This window comes from Mauremys reevesii, linkage group 3 (assembly GCF_016161935.1).
Source record: "Mauremys reevesii isolate NIE-2019 linkage group 3, ASM1616193v1, whole genome shotgun sequence".
Lineage (NCBI taxonomy): Eukaryota > Metazoa > Chordata > Testudines > Geoemydidae > Mauremys > Mauremys reevesii.
The window spans coordinates 166,052,680-166,071,249 of NC_052625.1; the positions used below are offsets into that span (position 1 = coordinate 166,052,680).

Genomic DNA, 18,570 nt, shown 5'->3' on the forward strand with positions numbered 1-18,570 from the left:
TTGGTTAGCTGCCTGCTCTCTGGCCTCAAGTGATTGCTTCCTACACCGGCTGCCCCAAGGACTTAACATACAATTTCCTTGAAAAATAAGTATAAATGAATTTTGGCTCCTTGGCTCAACAAAAATGCATATGGCACCTTGGTCCGCTGTACACAAACCAAGTAGGATCAAACAACATTAACACTTAGTGCTAATAACAATGTCACCATCTTGCATACGGCAAAGCTGAGACAATGAGGATAAATAACCTGCAATACCAGAGGTAAGTGTCAGAATCAGGTTAAGGGCTCATGTGTTCTTACTTCTCTGTCTTGACACTCTTTCTCTCAATAAATACAGGGGATGCCTACTTACTCACAGAGAGGATTTTTGCTGTACACCTGCTACCCATGCATTTGCCCCAAGCAGTTAGCCAACATTTGAGGGCTTACAGATTGTTTCTGCTAGGAAAAAATATTGATGTTGGGAGTCCGGTATTTCTTTGATGCAATCTTTTTTATTTACAGAGAATGTACACAAAGTTCTGTTTCTCTGGATACACTAGGACTCAAACAGGTGACAGTTCCTTTGCTTGTAGTTCCAAGCTTCTTTCAGCCAACACTTTACCGAAAAAGCTTTCTCTCTCTTACCTTTTTCTAAGGGTTCACACCACAGCTGTTTTTATTGCTATCTTTGTTTTTCTCTTGCTGCCTTCTCCGTGTGCTTCTGCAGTGTTTTCTGATGCTACTCTCACACACCCACACCTTCCGCAAACAATACCCAGCCTCATGCTTTTTGCATTCAGACCCCCAGGAAAATCCTCCATCCACATAGCTCAGATTCCTGAATGTTCCTGCATGGATTGTGTTTTGGGAAGTTGCTCCTATTGCTTCAGCTATCTAGTCTATAACGGAGAGTGTAATTGGTTTTTTTACATAGATTCAGAATGAAGGACAGCAGTTCTGGCCATCAGCTTAAATGAGATTTCACCAACCCCCAGCATAACAATAACCACACTACCAAGAACACGGCCTGTATTTGGAGATACACATTAGCAAAGTGAGTAGAAAAATCTTTTATGTACAAGCTGATCTATCAATTCTAGTCCAGAGAAGTGGTAAATTTTTATATAAATGTATTATAGTATTGAAAGCTACCAATTTGATTCCTTTCTGTTCAGGCAGGAGTCTCTCTTCAGGCCATGCTGAGGATGTCTTGGAAGTTTTGCCATTTATAGGACAATGTTCTGATGTCAGTCTCTTCCACTATTCTTTTGAGTTCTTCACTGTTTCCAAATACACGCTGTGTCAATCACTTTCTTATTTTCTTCAGGCTGTTATTTGGTTTGTAAGCATTCCTGATGATTCTGTTCAGCATCCATTTTAGATGCCCAATCAGTTGTATTGATTTCCCCATTGTGTACAATTTTTCTTCCAGCAGTGCATCTGTGGAGTGTAGTTTAACTGCTCTTTTTACTAAGTATGTTTCCACTGATCTTTTCAGAGCTGTTGTTGGAAGTGTGTCAGGTTTTCTTCACTGAGAGGTTATTTTCTCTTCTCAACCAGTATGTGTTCATTTTTTTTCATGTGTTTGTGCTGTGTCTGGCTAATTTGTCATAAATTAAAAGGATATTTAAGGAGATTTCCCTAGTAAAAACAGGTTCACTGCAGTGAAAATTAAAAAGAAAATTGAAAGAACAACCATTCTGAAACCACCTACAAATAATGGGCTAGATCATCTCCTACATGATGAGAAAACTCACAAAGGGGATGAGTATCTCACTAAGTTTCAGCTCATGGGCTTTTAAACCTAATCTTTTGTTCAGGAGTCCAGTGCCCTGTGAAACAGTGTGTTCAAACCATTAGACTAGGAAACGCCCCTGAGAACCATGCTAATCTCTGTCTGGCAGGGCTGCCCGGGGGGCGGGGGGAAGTGGGGCAATTTGCCCCAGGCCCCGGGCCCTGCAGGGGCCCCCATGAGAATATAGTATTCTATAGTATTGCAATTTTTTTTACGGAAAGGGCCCCCGAAATTGCTTTGCCCCAGACCCCCTGAATCCTCTGGGTGGCCCTGCTGTCTGGCTCACTAATCTCTCCTTCTATGGCAGCACAGCATAGCAGTTTAGGGAGCCTTCTTGTCTCCACTAACTCATTGCTCCAGTCTCCCTTCAGGGGGTTTCCACTGATCAGAGGATAATAAGTTCCTAGTCTACATTATTTTACACGTAGAAATCCTTGTGAGGTTAATTGGGTATGGGTGGGTGATGTAACAGAGAACTTTTCTCCCCTGTGTCCTACCCTTTCTTGTCTCATACAGCCCCAGTCCCACAGGATACTTGGAGAAGGGCTTTTGTGGAAACAAGGCAGAGGAGCTGTCACTTGTTCCCTTCAGCACGTCACTGTTCCAAGTTTGGCTCCTTTCTAAGAAAAAGTGGAGAGGTGTAGACCCAACATTCTTTAAAGTGGTTTGAATGTTGCAGCTCAATGTTCCATTCTGTGCCTTATTACAGAGAATGCAGGGTTTGTTTGTTTGTTTTTCAATTCTGAAGCATCTTAAATATGTTTCAGAAATAACTGTTCTCAGAAGATTTATTAAGTCTGCCAAGCTGTCATGAAGTAGGTAAGACAGTAATTGCTGTAGCGTGCAGTCTTACCATTAGGCTGAAAACGTTTATGGTTGAGGGGAAAACATAGATGAATGCTTTAGAAAAAAAAACTATTGAGACTGCTTAAATAACAAATCAAATGTTAATTAAGAAATCTGCTGTGATGAGTTTTCAGGGGTGGGTTCCAGAAAACTAGTGGATATGAGAACAACAATCATCATTCCACTAAGTTTGCTCAGTCATCCTCCCAGACTGGACCTTGTCAGTGGAATTATTGAAGCAAGCAGTAAAGCCCCACAAATATGTTATCAGATAACAAGCCTCCCAGAAATTCATGAGCAGTCTTCACTGTCTTTGTGAGGTTTAATAATCCTGCTGGGACTCACTAAAAATGGTTCACAGTATACTGTATTGCTGATGGATAGATTCCACTAGTAGTTTGTCACTGAACTGCTCTGTAGAGTTTGTTACAGCCACTGAATCATCATAGAACATTATAATTTTATTAATACAATAAACAATACTTGCACAATACCCATGTGTAAAGAAACCTTGGACATCTTCCTTACTGCCAAAGAATATTGGCAGCCAATCCTATTCATTAGCATAACATTTTGAATTTTAAATTTGTATGGTAACTTTGCTGGAAGTTATTGGAATGTTACACATTTATTTTAATAACATTCATTTGCAAAAACCTAATGTCCTGTTCTAAGATGCTTTTAGATCACTTAGGTCCTGATCCAGAAAAGTATTTGAGCACATGATAAACTGGGTATATGACTTGTCCCATTGATTCAAATGTTCAATGGGATACATATGTGCTTAATATTAAGCACATGCTTAACTGCTTTGCTGGATCGGAGCCAAAGTAGTCAGTAATTTGCAGATTTGGGCCCATGAGCGGGCCCATTGATCTCCAAGTTAAACATGTGCTTATGTGTCTTGTTGGATCAAGGTCTTTCTGTCTAATTGGCTATTTTTTTACTTGCCATTTAAAAAGTTAAATAGTTTCTAGTGCAATTGTACTATCTACACTTGGCTTGAAAAATTACACATCACTCCGACCATATTCTGTGATTTCATCACTCCCACCAATAAATAATCTGTGAGCCCCTACAGAAAGTTAAGGTAAATAGTATGGAACATGGATTTGTCAAAAACAAATCATGCCAAACTAATTTAGGGCCTGACTTTGTAATTTTTTCTCATCAATGGGATGCAAAAGGCTCCAGGATCTGGACCTTTAATTACTTTCTTAATTATTAGTAGATAAAGGATATGTAATGGTCAGTACATCTTTGATTGTTAGTAAGAATTTTGATGCCTGGCTTTCTCTTAGGGAAACTAGAGAGAGTGGCTATGCTCCTTTATTTTCAATAAACCACTGCCCAAAGAAGATACATTTCTTATTTGCCCAAAGTGCTTTTTTCATAGGTTTCTAATAGATAAATAGGAAATTGTTTGAAAAACATTTAAAATCTTAATACTCTATGAATTGGAAAAACAAATATTTACACAAGATTAGGCAAGCTTTGCCACCCAGTGGAAAGGGATATATAGTAAGGCAGTAAGATGCTAAGCTACATTTTCAAATGCACCTAAACAATGCACACCAGAATGGCATGCCAAATCCAAGTTTTTATGCATAACTCAGGTTATTTCAGGCACAAGCACAATATTGCCCAGCAATTTACTCCCCAAAAATCGAGGTTTTAGATGTGCAATTCTTAGGATCACAATTTAGGAACCCACATTTGAAAAAAATATCTTTCTATATCCAGTTTGTAATATTGCATGCAAAAGAACTGAGAGTTGAAACAGAACTAGTAGATAGTTAAACACAATTGCAATAAATGAAGATAAAGACTATATTCTCCAAGCCAACAACAGATAGAAATAACTATATTAAAGAGATGGTGACTGGTTTTAACTCATACATTTAAAAACCAAACAAATAGCATAGTCTACTTGTACTTCAACCAATCATTCTAATATAAAAACTTAGCTAAACCGATGGTCTAGCTCCTGAACTGAACACTGACATCTGTGATAGAGTGTTTACCCCACACAAGCCCAGAAGGGATAAAGATGGTCCTAAACAGGCAATTGACCTTCTAAGTCACACCTGAACGCAGGCCCAAGAATTTATAAACACTTATTGCTGATGAAGACCAGCAGGAGAAGCTGGTTAAGGAATATAAAGAGAGGAAGTTTGCAGTGCCAGATTAAGGTATAAGCTAACTAAACTACAGTTTACGTCCTCACAATATGAGGGGCTTCTAAAAAAGAAAAATCTGACTCCATTTCAAATTTTATCAAAATCAGTTGATAAATAAAGGAGATATAGATATTTTCATTCAAATAGGACAAAAATATACGTATCTGGCTACACAAATACCATTATCCTACCCTTATCATTCACTAATTGTTCATTATTGTCAGGTGGGAGGCCAGGGCTGAGAAAAAAAATGATAATTGCATTTGTAAAATTAATATTTCTATGAGTAAGTCTGCTATCTGTCTCATACGGCAGTGTTTTGTTGGCCAGCTGCTACTGGTAAAATTCTGACCACGCCTTCATAATCTATTTAAATAAATAAATAATCTCACTGCCAATAAAAATCGGGAAAAAAGTGAGGACGGAGACGGCAGTGTCGTGAAGCAATCCTGCCAAGCTCATACTCGTATGTTAGTGTGTTCTTTGTTCTTTTGATCTGCACATACGTACGATTGTGTATTTTAGTGCGCATGCCAAATCAGGCTTCACATGATTGATTTTGCAGGTGATCGTCTGATGGACTTGGGTCAAGTGGATTTTGAGGAGGATAAATTTGTGTTGGCTTCCCTCTGTCAGTTTTGGGAACCTTCACAGTAAATATCAGAGAGTGCTGACGAAAGGATAAATAGAGGGTTTTGAGAGAAGTGAAGGAAGATATACATATATATCAAAATATTCTGAGTACTTGGTGAGCAAGTTATTTCAAACTCTGTGCATATACGATTTACTGGCTATTAAAGCCTATAATATTCATTATATTTGCTTGACTATATGCTAGTTTTTCCTCACTTTCTCAATTCCTGTCTAGAGATTACCAGTCTTTTTTATGATAAATTCTTTCTTCCCCTTTCACACATATACCTTGTTGTCACTCTGTGTGTCCAAGGTATTTACTCGAGATTAATTAGTGGTCCTGGGGGAGACAGAGGATAGAGAAACAAATGTGAAGAGAGATGTCTGCCTAGAAAAAAGACTCTGATTTTCTGCTCACCTGGTTTGGAATGTGCAAGATAATATTTTATTATAGGTAGTATGCTATGTAAAAATTCTTATACAGACTTATAAATCACATCATATGCATAATACATTGTATTTTTATACTATGGCAAAGAAAAGTCCCAACAATTCATTGTTTCGTAGCGAAAATTAAATCAGAATACACATTTGTAAATATATTTTATACACAGTCTGGATAAACTTTGTATTTCCCTAACAAAATTAACCAAATGTTTTTTTCATTTATTTATATGAAAAGAAAGATAATTTTCCTTATTCATGGTGTAAACAAAAATTATATATCTTCTCTTGTTTTCCCGTGAGAACATAGATAAAATAGCACTAACGTTCACAGAAATATCCTGGTAAAATAACAGGTTTTCCATATATATATATTAATAAAAATATTATGAAATGTTGTATAGATATATCAATCTTAATATTTATAATATAAAATTAAAATTTTTACTTGTTTCAATTAAAACTTTCTGCTACTAATTTTAGTACCAATATTAGGTAATTCAGCATAACCTTCTATAAAAACAAAACAAATCAATGTATTGGAAAAATACAACTCACATACAATTTTCTGATGGTTTTCTTATTACCTGGATGTAATTCATATCAATATAACTAATAGTTGAGCTTTAAGCTTGTGGGTTATTCACATCCTATATCCTCTATTGCCTCTTGTATCCTCTATTGCCATCTTATATCCTCTAAGAGTCTCATTGTGTATTCAGACAAGGAATTCTGCCTTTTAGATGCCTCAACAGAGAAGAAAAATTTCCTGAGAACTCTTCTAGTAAATTGTATTATTTACTGTATTGTTTACTTTTTATAGTGTATTGTTTACATCTACTTTACTTATATATGCAATTATTTCAAAGAATTTGTCTATAATTTATTTCTGTCATGATGTCATTGTTACAGAGAGGGCTGCTGAAAATGAAGATTATTATTCTATTTTTACAACTTCGCCTTTCTATATATGCAAATATAAAGCTTTCATGTTTATATATTCAGTGTCCTTTCTGTGAAAATAATAAATTCTCTTTTTTATGGTATGGGGCCTCTTACACTTATAGAATCATAGAATCATAGAATCTCAGGGTTGGAAGGGACCTCAGGAGGTCATCTAGTCCAACGCCCTGCTCAAATCAGGACCAAACCCAACTAAATCATCCCAGCCAGGGCTTTGTCAAGCCTGACCTTAAAAACCTCTAAGGAAGGAGATTCCACTACCTCCCTAGGTAACCCATTCCAGTTCTTTACCACCCTACTAGTGAAAAAGTTTTTCCTAATATCCAACCTAAACCTCCCCCTCTGCAACTTGAGACCATTACTCCTTGTTCTGTCATCTTCTACCACTGAGAACAGTCTAGATCCATCCTCTTTGGAACCCCCTTTCAGGTAGTTGAAAGCAGCTATCAAATCCCCCCTCATTCTTCTCTTCTGCAGACTAAACAATCCCAGTTCCCTCAGCCTCTCCTCATAAGTCATGTGCTCCAGCCCCCTAATCATTTTTGTTGCCCTCCGCTGGACTCTCTCCAATTTATCCACATCCTTCTTGTAGTGTGGGGCCCAAAACTGGACACAGTACTCCAAATGAGGCCTCACCAGTGCTGAGTAGAGGGGAATGATCACATCCCTTGATCTGCTGGAAATGCCCCTACTTATACAACCCAAAATGCCATTAGCCTTCTTGGCAACAAGGGCACACTGTTGACTCATATTCAGCTTTTCGTCCACCGTAACCCATAGGTCCTTTTCTGCAGAACTGCTACCCAGCCATTCGGTCCCTAGTCTGTAGCAGTGCATGGGATTCTTCCGTCCTAAGTGCAGGACTCTGCACTTGTCCTTGTTGAACCTCATCATATTTCTTTTGGCCCAATCCTCTAATTTGTCTAGGTCCCTCTGTATCCTATCCCTACCCTCCAGCGTATCAACCACTCCTCCCAGTTTAGTGTCATCTGCAAACTTGCTAAGGGTGCAGTCCACACCATCCTCCAGATCGTTAATGAAGATATTGAACAAAACCGGCCCCAGCACCGACCCTTGGGGCACTCCACTTGATACCGGCTGCCAACTAGACATGGAACCATTGATCACTACCCGTTGAGCCCGACCATCTAGCCAGTTTTCTATCCACCTTACCGTCCATTCATCCAGCCCAGACTTCTTTAACTTGCTGGCAAGAATACTGTGGGAATACTGTGGGAGACTGTATCAAAAGCTTTGCTAAAATCCAGAAATAGTACATCCACTGCTTTCCCCTCATCCACAGAGCCGGTTATCTCGTCATAGAAGGCAATTAGGTTAGTCAGGCATGACTTGCCCTTGGTGAATCCATGCTGACTGTTCCTGATCACTTTCCCCTCCTTTAAGTGGTTCAGGATTGATTCCCTGAGGACCTGTTCCATGATTTTTCCAGGGACTGAGGTGAGACCGACTGGCCTGTAGTTCCCTGGATCTTCCTTCTTCCCTTTTTTAAAGATGGGCACTACATTAGCTTTTTTCCAGTCATCCTGGACCTCCCCCGATAGCCATTATTTTTCAAAGATAATGGCCAATGGCTCTGCAATCTCATCGGCCAACTCCTTTAGCACCCTCGGATGCAGCGCATCCGGCCCCATGGACTTGTGCTCGTCCAGCTTTCCTAAATAGCCCCGAACTACTTCTTTCTCCACAGAGAGCCGGTCACCTCCTCCCCATACCGTGCTGCAGAGTGCAGCTGTCTGGGAGCTGACCTTGTCTGTGAAGACAGAGGCAAAAAAAGCATTGAGTACACTAGCTTTCTCCACATCCTCTGTCACTAGGTTCCCTCCCTCATTCAGCAAGGGGCCCACACTTTCCTTGACTTTCTTCCTGTTGCTAACATACCTAAAGAAACCCTTCTTGTTACTCCTAACATCTCTGGCTAGCTGCAACTCCAAGTGTGATTTGGCTTTCCTGATTTCACACCTGCATGCCTGAACAATACTTCACCGCTTCACCTACTTGACGTAGCTGGGGGCCTCAGAATGTCATAATCCGTCCCTGGAAGTTTGTAGCAGTAGAGGTCTGCAGGGAGAAAGTCTATAGTTGATCTGCGGAAGCAGAGAGGTAAAAAGGAGGAAACCCAGTAGGGAGAATAAGCCCTGTGATACTAGTCCTGGAAGAAGGGTCAACCCCAGAGGAGTTGCAGGGAAAGAAACCCTGAGAAGTCAGGATAGGAAGAAGCCAGGGAAACGGCAGCAAAGTGGGGCACTGTGTAGACCTATGGCTGCTGGTTTTAGGGTTCCTGGGCTAGAACTCCATGTAGAGGGAGGGCCTAGGTTCTCCTACCAGCCACTGAGAAGTGGCACAGGACTGTTGGAGGTGCAACCCAGACAGATGGTCTACTACTCTAGTCAGACTTTGATATCCTGGAAGGGGTTGGGGAAACATATAGTGACCTAGCCAGAGGGCTGAGTCACAAAGAGGGAGCACTGTGAATTATGGAAAGAGAGACCACTGTATCAACAGAGGATTCATTGGAAAAGGTGCCATAGGGGAAGAAAACTGCTATGTGATGGCTCATGTGGTGAGTGGACTCCATTACAATATCCTAATTCTGGTCTCTTTCAGAGTGGTTAGGCAGGTCACAAACTGGGATTCCATTCTTTTAATTATATTTTATTTCATATAGGTTTTCATATCACACTCATCACCATAGTATCTGAGCACATTCCAGTTGTGAGTTAAGGAATATAAGAAACATCACATAGTATTTGTTCTCTTTTCCTCTCCCCAGGGCAGGGAGAGATGTGTGCAGTGGAAGTATTTTGCTTTGGCAGGATTTTCTTGGTTTTTTTTTTTTAATATATTTGTTCTAAGTGTTTATGCTAGAGAAAGCAAATCAAAGAAATTCACTTTAAACTTGCAGTTGAGCGGTGAAGTTTGTGATAGGCCTTAGTTCCTTATATATATAGTCTTAGCCTGGCCCCTGGTAAAGCTCTGTCTCCTGCACAGATGAGCTTTACTTCTATTGCAAAGAGTTCCATTGTGCCGGAGGAATGGAGTTGGCAACTGTGTCTTCATCCTGGAGATTTAGGGGGTCTTTTAGATATCCTTGGCACAGGACATGGAGTGCCTTGAAGATAAGGAATAAGACCTTGAACTTGAGTCAAAATTCTCTTGGAAGCCATTGTAGAGAGCAGAGGACAAGATTGATATGCTAATAGTGTCTGTGTTGCTGAAGAGATGTACTGCATCATTCTATACCATTTGGAGTTTTCTAAGCACTGAAAGCTTCAAGTCCTGGCATATTGCATTGTAGTCCAGATAGACGATAAAGTCATGGATTACTGAGGACAGGTAATCATTTGCCAGGATGGGATGGAGTCTCCTGGCCAAAGAGAGGTGGTAGAAAGCATTACTCGTTAATACTGCTATGGGAGAGCTCAGCTTCAGCAAGAAATTGCAAGAGCACCACTAAACTACAGACTTATATGGCCAATTGTGGATGTGTACCTTCAACAAAAGGAGACTGCACTTTGGCTACAAGCTGTTCCAAATGCTCTCCTCTGCCCACGAGCATAACCTCTGTCTTTCTGGGGTTTAGCTTCAGTCAGCTATTCTTCATCCATGGATTGATCTTGTCCAAGCACTGGGGCATCTTGGTGGTAGGGGTGTGGTCATATGTAGCGAAGGATTGGTAGAGTTGTGTGTCACCTGCATATTAATGCACATTTTCTGATCATTTGTCTATATTTAAAAATACTGAAACATAACCCTCTTTATGCAAATGCATGCTTCTATAGTTGCCTTGTCTTCCATTTTATCATCTGTTTTTTTCATCTACCTATCATGTCTTGTGTTAAACTAAGTCTTCAGTCCTGCAATCTGCTCTCTGTGAACGGACATTTGCACGCACGCAAAGCCTAGGGACTCTGGGTGGATGCAAGTGTATACTTGTAAGAATATAAGAACGGCCATACTGGGTCAGACCGAAGGACCATCTAGCCCTGTATCTTGTTTTCCAACAGTGGCCGATGCCAGGTGCTTCAGAGGGAATGAACAGAACAGATAATCATCAAGTGATCCATCCCCTTGTCGCCCATTGGCACATTCTGGTAAACAGAGGCTAGGGACACCATCCCTGCCCATCCTGACTAATAGCATTGATGGACCTATCCTCCATGAACTTATCTAGTTCTTTTTTGAACCCTGTTATAGTCTTGGCCTTTACAACGTCCTCTGGCAAAGAGTTTCACAGGCTGACTGCGCATTGTGTGAAGAAATACTTCCTTTTGTTTGTTTTAAACCTGCTGCCTATCAATTTCATTTGGTGACCCCTAGTTCTTGTGTTATGAGAAGGAGTAAATAACACTTCCTTATTTACTTTCTCCATGCCAGTCATAATTTTATAGACCCCTATCATATCCTCCCTTAATCATCTCTTTTCCAAGCTGAAAAGTCTCAGTCTCATTAACCTCTCCTCATAGGGAACCTGTTCCATACCCCTAATACTTTTTGTTGCCCTTTTCTGAACCTTTTCCAATTCCAATATTATGCAGAACAGTTGGCAAGATTGTACCTAATAATGTAAGGTTTTGGGGAAGTGGGATAGCATTTTACTAATGTCTGTACATCATCGAGTAAAACAGGATCCCAACCTCACAGTGCAGGAGGGTTGAGGGGTGCGGGCTCTGGGAGGGAGTTTGGTACAGGAGGAGATTCTGAACAGTGGGGACTCAGATGCTACTAAAATGCAAATAGTAAGTGATGAAAATCGGGAGTAATGCCACTGACTTCAATCAAGTTACACTGGGAGAAAACAGTAAGTGAGATCATAATTGGATCCCTACGGTCATCAAACTATCCCAGCCATAAAGTATGGTGTAGTGGTTCCCTGTGCTGTTACACGGCTGCTTCTTTTCACTCCCTATGGGGCTGGGTTTCAGTGCGTGAAGTGATGCCTGTAAAAACTTGTATCCTTCATGATAGGAGGCACAGTGGGATTTTCTGAGTCACAGAGGGCTTCCAATGGGATGATGCTGCAGGGTGTCTTTCCCTTGGTTTCTTTTCCTCTCCACCCATCTATACATCCCAAAACCACAGAAACCCAAATTCCCATGCAGAGAAGCTTTGGCAGACTCAAAAGAAAAGTGGTGGTGGTTGGGGTGATGGTGATGCCACATTGCCTCAGTCCTCCATCCCCGCAACCACCACCACATTATAACAAAATTTGGTCCAAAGGATTAGGTTGTCTCCTATTCCTGTGGCTCCTTTTATCCCCTCAGCAGGAAATATTGGATAGGATGCTGCAGTACACACATCCCTGAGGCAGTAGTAAAAGTATTGGAGTTTGATTTATTTATAATGAACTTGAAGTATAATTTCTCTCCTCTCTGGAGTTCAGATGAGATATTAGAAACACACCTCTGAGCTCCACTTTCTACTCAACTTAAATGACCACTTGGTCAAGTAATTGCACAAATATTGTCAAAAGCTCATTCCCATAAACTCCAGCCGTTAAACAAAAGTGACACTCTCCTCAGGGAGCCCAGAACATAAGCTACCGTGTTACCTTTCTGCCTCAGCACAAGAGCACTTTGCTGGAGCTTAAACTGTATGACAGCTTCCTGCCACACAGTCTCTTTGCCTCACTAGCAAACTCCTCAAGACTCTGCCAGTCTAAACCTTGCTTTGCAGGTAACAGTCAGTGAAACCTAGTTCCCAAGTTCCCTAGAGGTTTTCAGTAGAGTCCAGTCTGTTCCATTGGACACTCACAGAAATTAAGTCCACTGTTTCCAAAGACACAGTACACACATACACTAGCCTGTTAGCCCAGATGAAGACACACTCTGTACCTTAATATGCAGTACTGAGATGGTTTATAATAAAACTAAGAATAAGTTTATTAATAAAGAACATAGACTTAAGTGACACTAAGCAAGAGGAAAAGGAGATAGGCATGGTTATAAACTAAACAAAAATATCATGCTTTCTAGTGACTAAAAATTTAATTTTAGCAAGTTACAATATTTGCCTAAGCAGTTTTCTCCTTTACATCAAGCTGCTAACATCTCCAGCCTTGCAGGCAGGAGGATCCCACATTTACAAAATCAAAGAATGCTGATCCCCTTGTACCCTAACTGGTGAATAACAAAGGAATCTCTTTTCTTCCCTTTTGTAGTCCAGAAAACCTTTGAAATGTATTATTTGAAAAGTAAACCCAAAATCCTCTCCCCTGCTGCTTTTTCTTCAGGATTCAGGCGCCAACCCCCTTCTTCATGCACCGGTCAATTTGCTTTCTTGACTGGTTTGATCACTTTGTTTACCTTAGATGAAAATGTACTTCGATTGTCCTTTTGCTTGTAATCAAGCTATGCTGCTTTTCTTATCCACCTATTGGCTTGATCCATGCAGATAGGTTATCCATTTCCCTTTGTCTAGGTTAGGCTTATTTATCAGCTGCCTCCACAACATATTTTAAAAACATATTTCCAGCACACACACAATGCTTTATACACAACCTATACATGCATCACACAGTGATACTAATTACCTGCTTGTTACCAATTTTTACATGATATATTACAAGATGCTATTTGGCTAAATATTCTGACAACAGTGTGTTGGGTGTGCACTTTGCCAGTTCGCATCTATGGGCTCTTGTAGTCACAACAGTGACTGGTCTTGAATTTTTATTCAGAGAAAGGGCTTTTTCTTTTCCCTACCACAGCCTACAATATATTTATTTATCATTATAATTTGAGTGTGGACAGGCAAAACTCCTCAAAATTGAAATTAATGGAGTTCTAACATCTGGGTCACATATGGCACATGTAACATATATTCAGTGCCATGATTATTTTCTTGGATTTCTTCTGCAGCCAAATGTAGAGTACTACAGCATGTCTCTTCAAGAAAAAAAGTGCAGTGTACATGCTGTTCCTGTCATCGGACAGAGTATTACCGCACATGCACGCAGCTTTTGTAATGTTTCTTCCAAAATCTCTATAAAAATAGAAAGTGCCAGCTTCATCTATTTTCTGGCTCCACTCCTGTGGTATGGAAGACAAAGAACTTGGCATATTGAGTACTGTAAAAGGTTACAAGTTTTACAGAAACTAGTTCTTTGACCCTGACGAATGACAAGAAAAAAGAAGTACCGGTACATACTCTGCATTTTTAGCATTGGAGCTTCATTAAAGTTTTGTGAATGAGACTCTTGGAACACAAATGAATTGCATCACTAATTTAAGTCATGGGATCCAGTGGTTGGATGGCAGCCAAAATTCAGCTCTAGAGTTTTAGAAGATGGACTATGCAACATAAGAAAAGGTAACTATTTTTAAATGAAGATTAAAATTCTGTTTAAGAAATTCTATCACAGTAATAGTTTAATGAAATATTGTATGCTTTTATTTTTCTATACTTTTCTAACATAGTAATCAAGCAAAAATATTTGAGCCACTCAACCAACTAGAAACTATATGGAAGCTTTATTCTAGTGACAAAAACATCATCTACTAGTATTTATTGATAATCTTATCCTCCTCTACTGTACCAGTACATTCCTGATTTTAAGCCTTAGTAGTCCCAGTGAAGTTACCCATGTGCTTAACTTCCTTTGCTGAATCAGTGCTCTGTTCTCCAGATTAACACCATCAAAGATATTTCCCAGAGGTCTAAACTACTGGATTCCCATTCCTGTCTTCAGCATCCTCCCCCTTATTTCAAATTACATGTGGTGAACACTGTAGTGCATTCTCAATGTACCCAGTATATTTATCAAGAAAATAAAGGAATTTTCCCAGCAAAATGCAATTAACCTGAGTTTTCTTGCCAGAAGTTGTTACCTCCATCCTGGGATATGATGCACTACTTTTTGCTTCTGGGGAAAACATATTACTAGTTGTTTCCCTGTTTTGTAAGCCTTCTTGTCTGCGAATATACAGGATATGTGGTCTGTAACACAGGCTAAGGAGGAACATTTTTATGGGAGTCGCTTGTTACAGCAGTGGTAGATCCTCATTGTAATTGGCACTTCTTCTCAGGCAGCCTGTTTAGCGGTGTTTGCAGACAGTAAAGATCAAATGGATATGGAAACTTAACAATCCTGGAAGTGGCTCATCCAGAACAGGTCTCAGACATAATGTTGGGTGATCTGAAGACATATACATATTTGCTGCTTGTATTGTATCTGTTCCACACCAGTGCTATGTCGGGCCACATGGTTGAAACACCCTCAGTTCATTTTCCATTGCAATGTCCCACAATGGAGACTGTGAAGCAACATGGAAGGAGATAAGACCTCCTATCTAAGGTCCTATCTAAGTAAAAAGCTAATGCTCTCCTGACATCTAGGTTTTGGAACATGGCTTCTTGACTGGTCCAAAGTGGTTTTGAAAAAACAAACAAACTGGGAGATAAATGGTTTGATTAATATGAAAGTCTGCGGACGCGTTAGGTAAAAATCTGGGATGGGCCTGCAGCAATACTTTTTTCTCTAGTGACTATTGTACACCAGGGTCTGTCATTAAAACCCCCAATGCTCCAATTCTTTGGGAAGAAGTTATGGTTATAAAAAGACTGTCTTCATTGACAGATCTAACAAAGAACATGTAGCTAGTGGCTGAAAGGGATGTTTTAAAAGCAATTAAGTACTAGGTTCAGGTCCCAACTAGGAGTAGGGTCTCTGATTTGTGGGTAGAGATTTAACTAACCTCTTAAGAATTTTATCATGGCTGGGTGAGCAAAGAGTGAACCCTTTGGCCCCCATGGGTATGTGAAAGGGTGTTATTTCTGCTTAGTTGACCTAAGTTTATAGAAAAACCTGATGTTGTCAATTCCAACAGGTAATCCTATACTCTGGAAAGGGGAGAACAAATAGACAAAATCTGATGACTGATACACCAAAGATAATAAGGCTTCCATTTCTCTAGGTAAGTATTTCCTGTAGGTTCTTTACTACTACTGTTTAATAAAACATGTACTTCTGAACTGGATACCGCTATTCCTGAGAATCCTTGAGGAACCATGCTTGGAGCCTCAGAATCTATAGGTTGGGGTGAAGTGTTCAATTGACATCCTGAGTCAGGAAGAAGGAGTGATGGAAGTCACTACAGAGGGCAAGAGGTGAGCCTGATATTAGGTAGTGCTACCAAACTTCTCTTGGCCACATTGGTGAAATCACTATGACTCTGGCCCAATCTTGTTGAGGACCTTTAACAGTAGTGATTGAGATAGAGTAGTGATAGAGATTCCCTTTTTTTCCCCAAGAGAGGAGAAAAAGCATCTCCTAGGAACTGGTGATTGAGACCCCCCTCTGGACCAATACCTGATGCCTTTTGCATTGGCTGCCATGGCAAATGGATCGAATCCCCATGCTGGGAATATCATGTGGAGGACTCAGACTTTAGTTCTCATTCATAAATTTAGAAAGAAATATCTGTTGACATGTTCTGGATACCTGAGAGGTCTGAAGCTGAGATAATTATCTGGTTGGCTATGCACCAATTCTAGTGTTTCATCACTATGGCACAGAGAGAGATGGGGAACATCCTCCTCCTCCTTGATGGTTGATGTAATACATGCATGCAATGTTGTCTGTCATTATATTTATTGACTTGGACCTGATTAGTGGTAGAAAATGTAAGCAAGCATTTATGACTGCTCTCAATTTCAGAAGACTTCATTTGTAGTGACATTTTCCCCGCAAACCAAAAGTGACGCGTCTGATGCTATGACTGTGGTAGGGTAATTCTGGAAGAATGGAACACCTGCACATGTTTTGGTTGGGTACTTCCATCAGCTGAGTGATTGTATAACCCACTGGGAAACAGACAGTAACCTGCCTAGACTGAGCTTTCTTGGTTTGTCAACCATTTGCAGCCATTCATGTAGACCTCTGAGATGTAGTCTGGCACTATAAAGATGCAAGCTGACATGTAGCCCAGAAGTTGAAGACAATCTTATGGTTACTTGAGGACTTCCCTGTGTCCTGAAGATGAGATTCGTTAGAGTGAGCAATCTACTGGCAGGGAGGTATGCTTCATCTGTCACTGCATCAAGGGAAGCTCCTATGAAGTCTAAATGCTATATTAGAGTCAAAATGGATCTTTTAAGGTTTATTTGGAGGCCCAGGCTAACCAGACAGAGAACACATCATCTTTACTGCAGCCTACACTTCTTCATATAATTTACCTCTGATCATCCAGTCATCCAGATATAGGAAAACTACTATCTCCAAACAATGTAAGCAACTATCATCAGAATCTTTGAGAATACTATTGGGGCAGAAGATAGAGTGCTTTCTTTCAGCCTGTATTGGTAGTGTTCAGTGTTGATTAGAAATTGAAGAAATCTTTTGTGTGAAGGGTGAACAGAGAAATGGAAGTATGCATCTTGTAGGTTGAGAGGAGATTGGTTCACAACTAATTCTAACAAGGGAATTATTGCCACAAGGGTCACCATTCTGAATTTCTGCTGTACAGGAACTTCTATTTCTCCTAAATGTAGAAGCAAGGCAACCTCTTACACTAGCAATTGATTGTGATAAGGATACCTGAAGAGGGATGGTGAGAAGGAATAGGTCAGTTGTCCCCCAACTGTGGAGTGTTCCCCCCCAGTGGGGCACAGAGGAACATTAGTGGGGGCATGGCAGACATGGGCCAGCCCCCACAGAGGGAGGGGAGGGAGCGCCACCCAGCCCCGCTCTGCCCCAGCTCTGCTCTGGCCCCAGCCTCAGCCATGCTCCCAGCCTCAGCCCTCCCACACCAGACCTGCCCTCAACTTCAGCCCCAGCCTCAGACCCTTTACCCCTGTCTGCATCACCCCTCCCTGGGAGTCAAGGCTCTGCTACCAGCCCCAGATCCTGGGAGGGGGGCACAGACAGGGGTAAGGGTATATATGACCCTAAAAAGTTTGAGGACCACTGGAATAGGTAGAAGGGATAGATTTGAAATTGTGTAATCAGATGTTATGGTTTCCAAAACTCAATTGTTTTGTTATACTTTCCCATGTGGCCTGAAAGTGGGAGATGCATTATCTGAAAGGAGGGAGGGGGGTCATATGTTGCAGCTGTAAAACCCTGTTGACTGGGTGATTGAGACTCTCAACCAATCCATCAGAACTGTTGCTTGGATGACACAGATGGTTGGAAACATATGGCTGCAGCTGAAGGTGTTTTTTCTTTTTTTTAAAAAAGAGTACCTTGGCCTCTTGGATGGGGACTCAGATGATCAATAGTAAGTTGAATACTATGCTCTTTGTGCTGTCTGAGACTTACTAAATCTCCTCTTATTTACAGGATTTATTCTCCTGTAAATCACAGCATGGCTTTCGATTCCTTTAATGTGTGGAGAGATGTATCCATTGAGTCAGCAAAAAACTTGCGACCATCAAAGAGAAGGTCCTCAGTGATGCTTTCAACTTCTCTTGGGAAGCCTGAGAGCTGAAGCCAAGATGTGATCCTCATGACCACTGCCACTTCTGCAGCATCCATGGAGGCCTGGAATGATGTTCTTGCCATAAGTTTAAATTGGTCACAATGTTCCTCTGGCAGGCGCTCAATAAAGGAATTTAATTGTTGTTCAGATAATTGTGTTTGTCCATGAGTGTCTGGTGGCTTGCTATCCTGAAATGATATGCGGCTGAAGAGTAAGGCTTGTGACCAAAAATACTGAGCATCTTATGGTCCTTACCATACAGGGTGGTCTCCAAACTATGCTGTCTA

The 18,570-nt window shown here is 40.6% G+C and overlaps 1 long non-coding RNA gene across 2 annotated transcripts; it reads left to right on the forward strand.

Moving 5' to 3' along the window:
• LOC120400128 lies at positions 1–18,331 on the forward strand. 2 transcript variants are annotated; one of them, XR_005595549.1, is made up of 4 exons: positions 1–262; positions 919–1,038; positions 15,692–15,778; positions 18,145–18,331. It is a non-coding gene; the product is annotated as an uncharacterized LOC120400128 (long non-coding RNA). The 2 variants fall into 2 exon arrangements; XR_005595550.1 differs by lacking the exon at positions 18,145–18,331 and adding an exon at positions 16,522–16,592.
• Positions 18,332–18,570: the final 239 nt, after the last annotated feature.